Below are 6,163 nucleotides of genomic sequence, written 5' to 3' on the forward strand. Positions count from 1 at the left end.
CAGTGCTTATTGTTTAAAGCGACGTGGTATGCATTTCACACTTTTTGGTGCAGTGATGCGGTACTGCAGTCGGGATCTGGAATGCTATGCTGAAATACCAGAGGAAAATGTATATTTTTCATCGAACATGCAAAATGCGTAGAGAATAAGAATATTCAATGAAGAGAAAAAATATGTTGTGGAAACGTTTCCAGCAATAAGGGGGCAACACCAGGCAGAACACTAGCAGCAAGCTTCACCTCAAGCCACCTATGGACAGCTCTCCTTATATGGGAACCGTGGGTGTACATTTAATTTGCTTTACATCAAGTGTGCGAGACCATTGCAGCCGGAGATCTTGCATGAGTTTGTGGCCTCTCATCGTGCTTTGAAAAAAGAGAGAGTCACATGCCAAACTTCTTTCTCGTCCTATATTCCTGCTCTGAACCAACAAATGACGCTTGCTGCCTGTCATTCAGTGTTGGACAAAGACATTTAGCCAGAAACTCCATACTCAGTAAAGGAATCGGCAAGAAAAACATTTTTTCCCCGTTTTGTTGCCTGTAGGCAACACTCATCCATAAAGGGATAATATAACCAGTCCCTTAATAGTAAGCGCACCGTTGCGAGTCTGTGCATAGTCTTTAAAAAAATGCAGGATCTCTGTGGCTGCTCTTGGGGCATTGCAGTCCTGGCACATGCATATTCCCAAAGTTGAACCTTTTTTGTCAAACTCTGTTACCATGCATTAACAATAAATTTTTCACTGATACTTAAACCTTTAGTGGTCTTGCCACATCCAAGAGCCGCTGGTGTCATGCAGGAAAGTATGCTTTCTGCAGCGTACAGCTCTTCAGCCGTCGTACAACTCTTCAACCGTCGAACAGATAAAGCACATTATAAAGAATGCTGTCACAAGCTTCGTAATTTAGGAAGAAATGTATGCAGAAGGTAGCATGGCGTAAGTAGTAAGAAAAGGAGAACAATGATAGACTTGTTTCTTAATTGGCTGTAATCTAGGCAGTACTATCTCATTACATTAACTCTTCTTCTCAAAGGCAGATTGGTGGTCAGGATAAAATTTCCAGTTTGACACTGGAACTAGTTATAATATGTAGCCTGCACTGTAACTTATTCAGTTCTGGCTGTCATTTAGTGTTACCGGTTTCCTTCCTGCTTTATTCATGTCAAGTAAATCCTGCTTTTGACCACAGTTTGTGGTTTCCGATCTCCTTATCTGCTGGTGTGTGAGCATGGCATCCATTGCAGTTCTGCAGTTCATGCTTTGATGATTTTAGGAGAAATGCGAGGGGTTCTTGGTTGATCCTTAAAGAACTAATTCCATATAAGGCTTCTAATATAAATTGACCCTGAGGTCCATTTGATGCTTTATTTCATTTGATTAACAATATTTAATATATTGGTTTGCTACAAAAGGTATTTATACTTGGTCACATCTTCACCAATAGTTTTGGGACTTAGTTTTATATGTGCGAATACCATCAAGTCTGCCTTTAGATTTCGTTCATGCGCAGTTATGTTTTTTTCACAGATTGTCCTGCGATTCTGGCACATGCCACAAAAGGTTAAGGTATTGGGGCCTGACTTCAAATTATGTAGAGACATATTTTTTTTTTCTTGCATACATTCACATGGCCATTCTTGCTACGGACAACAACACAGGTACTGCTGCGATTGAACTTTCAAGTTGCCTGTGATGAAATGACTCTTGTGGACCATCCTTAATTTCATCTTTATTGTATCGCATTTAAACAAAAATAGTCACTCTACAGCAACATCAATAAATGAAGTACAAAGCGCCTCTGTTTTGGGCACATTTAACATCAAACATCCTATGTGTTTATTCATTTGACCACTCTATTGAGTGTTGTATAAATAAGAACGCCAGGGGTACCAGACTCAGCTAAACCACTTGCTGATTTTGACACACATTTCACACCGAGGTAGAATTTTGCAGTGGGTTCAGTTTAATACCACTTTTGCTAGCATTACATGCTCATTTAATTCACAGTAAAGCCAAAGTGTGCATCATCTGTAGCAATGGCACTATAAAAATTTCCATTTCGATGCATTGGAACGGTGGCACCATCTGTCACAGCTACAGTGAAATGTGCCTTCACCGTGGTGGTGACAGGTGACGGCACCGTTGCTGGCACCAATAGGGGCCAGCAACTCTGTCTGCACTGGCACCATCAAAGTCGCCATATTGTAGTACAGTAAGCACAATGAAAAGCTGAGCGTTATCTAGAACCACTTATCCTCAGCAAGCACATTGGAAGCTGTGAATGGGACTACAACTCGGCGTAGGTGACGTCATGTGATTACTTCCTGTATAACCATTCTTTGAGTGCATGTCGCCGCAGACGATGCACATTTCGATTTTATTCTAAACAAAACAGGCAAGTAATGCGTTGAAACTGAGTATTAAACCGAACCCACTGCAAAATGCAACTTGTGTGTGAAATTTGCATCGAAATCAGCCAGCGGTTTATGGAACAGTCATGTACACCTGGCGTGCCTCAGTATATAGTCAGCATCTCATGCCCATAAGCAGTGTAACATTCATAGACATTTGCATGCAACCTAAACCTATGTGTCAGGTTGCACCAGTTTTCTGTACATGTTATCAAGGAACAGTGCAGTGTAACAGTAAAAAAAGAAATAACACTATTGAACAAGACGCACAACATGCAGTGACGGAATCTTGTGAGCGGAATGCAGCAAAGGCCATGTGCATTGCAAACACCAAAAGGCAGACATGTGACAAGTGTGGATGCCTCATTGTGACCCCTTGCAATTCAAATGTTCTTGCCATTCATAAGGCTGTGGTCATTATAATATAAGCACAAGTTAAACTATTGTAGTGAATGCTAATTTATGCACTTATGCCTGTTCCATTATCTGGTGACATACAGGCTTTTCATACAGACTAAGGCAGCTACATTTGAAATGTGAATTAAGTCTAAGGAAACAGCAGATAAAAAAGTGAGTGGTTGCACTCATTTCCCTTAAGGGGGACATGGGTTCTGGGAAATACATTTTTGTTATTCACTTTAGACGCATGAAACGTTTAGCAAACATTCGATCGTGTGTGCTGATTGCAAATATGCAGTTACATTTCTTTTGTCAATCCAAAAAAAGATATTTTTGTGTTACAAGTTTGGGAGGTGAGTTGCAAAAAAGTAAGACAGCTAAAATTAAGCAGGTATGTTTCTGAATGTCTAAAGAGGGCAACTTAGCGTTTAAATATTTGTATCTATATCTTGGATAAAGTTATGAAATGTTAAACTTTCAGCATTACAAACATAATTTTTTGTAAATTTATACAAGATTTCAAAATGTTGCCGTGTCATAAATCACTACATCGTAGTGGTTCTGCACTCCAACTTTCCAGCATTCAGGCATAAAAAATTATGAGAATTGAATGAGTAGTAGAGAGTCGTGCTGCTCCCAAAATTTGTGACTTCCAAAACTAAAAAGAGTGCAAAAACATACATTTCACGATACAAAACCAGGTAGCTTTCTGCTGAAGCAGCATTGAAGGCTTGTTCTTGACAGAAAAGCAAGCTAGAATGATGCTTTCTTAAGTGAGACCAAGATGGCCTTGCTCTGATAAGTAGTTTTAAAGTGCCGACTGGCACAAAATGTTTTTTTCTTTTTTTTTCAAAGCTTTCATGGGCAAAACTGACCATTTCACAGGATAGATACAATATTTTATCCTCAACTATATGTTTTTATGAGCAAGTTTCTTGCCAGTGGCTCCGCCATGATACGTAGATTAGAAAAATAGTGAATAAAACGTTTCTTTTTTGTCTTCAGGAGCCATGTCCCCCTGTTTCTTTACTCGTGAGTCTGCCTGTTTCCTTCGTGATGCCTTCGCTGAATGCTGTAAGAGACATTTATGCATTATACAGTGTTCTTCGTTGGGACTTCAAGCCACACTTGTAATGCTTAAGAAATGGACTTGGCTGTGTAGGGTTTAGCAAAGATAAGTGGTGCCTTCAAGAAGAAAAACTGAATTTTTTTGCAGCTCTACATATGCACACGACCTCAGACTTTCAAAAGCGAACTGGAACTGTCACATACATGTGCAGATTGCATGCAGCTTTTCAATCTGCATAGGGTGAAGAAAAATTTGGCTCTTCAGAGTATTCAGAGGTTCATAAAAGATTTTTTTTTTTCCCGTGGGTAACATATTCGTCTTGGCATTTTGTTTGTTGAGTATTCAAGAGCAAGAATCCAAGTGTTGTCACATTGAGTCACCCACACAAAGGCTTCACAACAGCGCACGCACTTTACACAAATAAAACACTGTTTGCAATGGGCATGCTCAAACCTAATGGAATAAGTTAGCGACATCAACGGAGGGCAGCATAGCAACCATTGCCATCACATAGTGTACTGTATCTTGCTTTATACATATAGACTTCTGTCATTGAGACATATAACAAGTGTTGCATGTCACATTTGTACATTTAATAATGCTGAAAGGTAAACCACGCACTCACACATAAAAAAAGCATTTGCAGTTGCACTGATCTTTACTGTTCAACACTGTTATACAAATTGTTTCCGTTATGGTGTTGAAAAAAGAAATGGAAATAAGTACTGCTTAGTTGAAAGTCTCAGAATGATGCCTCCGGTTCATCATTTCTGTTTCAACTGTACTGTTGTTATTCTTTCATAGGCAGAACAGTTTCCTAAGTTAAAGGTTGCTGCGAGCAGTTTTGCTAAGGCATGCAGAAGTCATTTGCACATAACAGCACCTTCAAGACTGTCTGCTACATACTCCCAGCCATCAGATTGCAGAAAGTTGGCTTTGGTGTGAAACACTGATCGATATGCACATGATTTCCATGTTATTCTGTCGCTGTGTGCCATCAGCATGCCGTGTTGAGCAGCTCTCAGGCATACATTTGTGTATTTCGATTTAGGTGCACATTAACAATTCTCAGAAAGTCTCAGTCAGTTTATAGAGTCCTCTACTACGGCATCACTCGTAGCCCAGGTGTTGCATTCAAACTTTAAAACCCATCAATGAAATGAACAGCTGCCAGTAAGCAAGGACGTGTGCATCAAAACTATTGCTTTGGTCTGACTTTCAGCGCACCTTCCAGTGCCTGTAAAACACTATAGAACCAGCAAAGTCCACAGTAGAGCTAGTTTGCATGGAACCATAATAGGCAGGCAGAGCGAGGACAAGATGCAAGAAAAGATGTGAATGGTGGAGCCCTGGCCCCACGTGCACAATAAGCTTAAAAAAAGAGAAAAGAAACGGAGGTTTTACGTGTTGAAACCACAATTTGATTTTGAGGCACGCTGTAGTGGGGGGCCACGGGTTAATTTTTTGACCACCTTGGGTTTTTTAACGTGCACCCAAGCACGTTAAAAGCGCTTTTGCATTTCGCCTTCATAAGAATTCGGCCACCGCGGCCGGGATCGAACCCTCGAGCTAGAACGTATCGCTTCTCTCGAACATTAATATATTTTTGCATGTGTGCATATTAGTGGTTGGCACACTAAACCTATTATTTGGCAGTCGGCTCTGTTCGCACGACCGCCCTTGCGACGCATCACCGCACAACGTACGGCAAGCTGACGGTCTCCTGCAGGCCTTATTAAAAGCATGTACGCAAGGCCAGCTGGAATTCATTCCAGCTGTCATTCCTTTTGACTCGGACCACTGCTTCTACAGTGTATCCCAACAACAGACATACTACCTGTTTTACTAGACGATCCTATTGGCTGGCTCGCTTTGGTGCCTCGTTTTTCTTTCTTTTCAATTTTTTTTTTTTCATCGACCGAGTTTTATATCGCAACTGTGGCCAGTTTCTCAATCATGCGCTATTGCGAAATTTAGTTTCGAAACACGGCCGTCTTCAGCGATGGACGTAGGTTAGCAACGTTTCCGCACCGCGGAAGTGGCTGAAACTTTAAAAAATACTGCTCTGGATAAAAGGAAACAACAAAGAGGGACGAAAATGGGTTGTTGTACGTGTGCCGAAATAACGAAGCGGCGGTCGCGACATCTTGTGACGCTGCGATAAACCATGCATAATGTCGTATTGCGCGACTCCTCAAAAAAGCATCGCTACTAAAATTCCTTCTGCAGCCTACGCCACCAGACAAGTGTAAGTTTGGTTGAACAGAGCGCCACGGGATG

This window comes from Dermacentor silvarum, chromosome 2, assembly GCF_013339745.2.
Source record: "Dermacentor silvarum isolate Dsil-2018 chromosome 2, BIME_Dsil_1.4, whole genome shotgun sequence".
NCBI lineage: Eukaryota > Metazoa > Arthropoda > Arachnida > Ixodida > Ixodidae > Dermacentor > Dermacentor silvarum.